Source organism: Hipposideros armiger, unplaced genomic scaffold (assembly GCF_001890085.2).
Source record: "Hipposideros armiger isolate ML-2016 unplaced genomic scaffold, ASM189008v1 scaffold_21, whole genome shotgun sequence".
NCBI classification, from domain to species: domain Eukaryota; kingdom Metazoa; phylum Chordata; class Mammalia; order Chiroptera; family Hipposideridae; genus Hipposideros; species Hipposideros armiger.
In genome coordinates, this window is record NW_017731371.1 from 1,944,077 (window position 1) to 1,946,042 (window position 1,966).

General features: G+C 36.0%; 1 long non-coding RNA gene across 1 annotated transcript in view; it reads left to right on the forward strand.

Annotated features, from left to right (window-relative positions):
• The window catches only part of LOC109379040 (uncharacterized), a 115,109-nt gene that overhangs the window by 104,307 nt on the left and 8,836 nt on the right, over positions 1–1,966 (forward strand). The window contains exon 2 of the long non-coding RNA XR_002123100.1: positions 1,417–1,536. This is a non-coding gene — a long non-coding RNA (uncharacterized LOC109379040). The remainder of the gene's footprint in view (positions 1–1,416; positions 1,537–1,966) is intronic.

Below are 1,966 nucleotides of genomic sequence, written 5' to 3' on the forward strand. Positions count from 1 at the left end.
GTAACTGTTCAAGCTCTGAGGTCAGGAATGGAGAGTGGGTATGCTGGCTGAGAACAGTTGGATAAGACTTATGTCTTAGTTCTGTACCCAAGTGATACTGTAGGATGAACTCCATTATATCTATTTTAATTTGTTTTGCCTTGCTCTATCATTATTGACATTAAAGAAAGAAATTACACTTTTTCCATCTTCATGTTGTTTGCTCTGTTTGACTTGTGTCTGTTTTTGTGTGTTCTTGTTCTTAGTGGATAATGTAAAGCCATTCATTCATCTGACTTTTTTTGTGCATGTGTATGCTATGTGCTACACATATAAAAATCATTTGGCAATCTTATAAAATAGGAATTGCTGGTGGTTGTATGTGTGTGTTTAATTTACAGAAAAGGCAATGACCTTTAAATATCATTCTCTTTTGTGTTGTTCTTATTCCTTAACTTTTCCCCTTCTTCTTTCCTCCACCTTCTTCTATTCCTATTTTTTTTTTTACTTAATGGTATTTTTTTTAAAATTCATGTTGCTATGTGTCCAAATTACCTAACTTTTCAGTTTTTACTTGAGTTTTTAAGTATCTCTTGAGCTTTGCCAGTGGAAGATTCTGCAGCTTAATTCCTTAGGGAAAAGTGGAGTTATTGAATAAGAGACAGCAGAGTAAATATTATTGGTGAAAGAATTCTGGGACAATTTTCCTTTAACGATAGAATATTTGTATGGTATTGGGGGAAACATGTGTTTAGTCCTTGGTCAATCACTTCTTATAGATAGGTAATCTCTCTGACATAAAAGCAAGATCAGTGTGGCAGCTACCACAAGAACTTCAAGATTGCATTGGAATCTATACCTGATTTGAGATAAGTGTGCCCTGGCATGTTACCCAGGAAAAAAGTTTGATGTTGAGTCAAAAAAACATGATGATGCAGTCAAATTTTACATCTATGGTGAACTCTGGTTTTTCTTTTTATGTACATGCCATGGGCCTTTAATTTGGATAATATATATATATGTCTTTTTTGTGCTATGTTCATTTTACACTACTGCTTCACCCACGTGACTTTCAAGCTGTGTTTTCCCCTAATAGCCAGGAAGAGTTCTGAGAGTGGCTAGAGAAAGGCAATTTCAAAATTCTGCTAGGTATTTACAATTTGTGGGTGGGCATGATTTTGAAACCTCTGAGTATTCTGCAAGGCAAGAGTCCCATTTGGGGATAATCAGGAGTTTGTGGAGGAATTCTTTTATGAAAATGTGAAATTGTACTGCTAGAATAAAATTTTTCTGGATGTTGATAGAGCTCCTTGACCTTTGAACAAGGTTCGTTAACTTGAAATGTACTGTCTTCATTTCTTACTACTTACAACTTTATCTTTTCACAATTGCTGCACACATCTATTTCACTTGTGGCCTCTGTTCTTTGCATTCCAGAGACTCCAGCCAATAGAGCTTCACTTTACAACAAAGCTAGAATGATGTTCCCCCAAAGAACTACACTAACACTGGTTAAAGGGATTCATGTACCACGACTTGGAATCTCGTCTGTACTAAGTAAGTTTGAAACACTGATTCATGACAGGTGATGTAGCGGTCCACTAATACATAGATTTGCCCTTTGACTTGTGTGATCACACTAAAGTGGCCAGCAAAACCTGGAAAGAGAAAAACAGTTCTCTTAGGAAGATAAGAATCTTCATCAATCACAGATGACATCTTACTGGGGTTAGCATATTGTTTTGATAGTCTTGGGATCGATCATTTGAGTTATTGTTTTATTTATAACTAGTTTGAAGAACTTAGTACTTAAATGAAAATCTGCATGACCTGCTAATTTTCTACACTCACACCCACTAGTTTCTTCTGCCTCAAAGCTGTCCTCACTTATAATTTATCATCTTGCCTATTATGAACTGGGAGAAAATAGGCATCAACCTTCAGCAAACACCTGTCTCCTCAGAGCTCTGTTCATTAATGAACACTT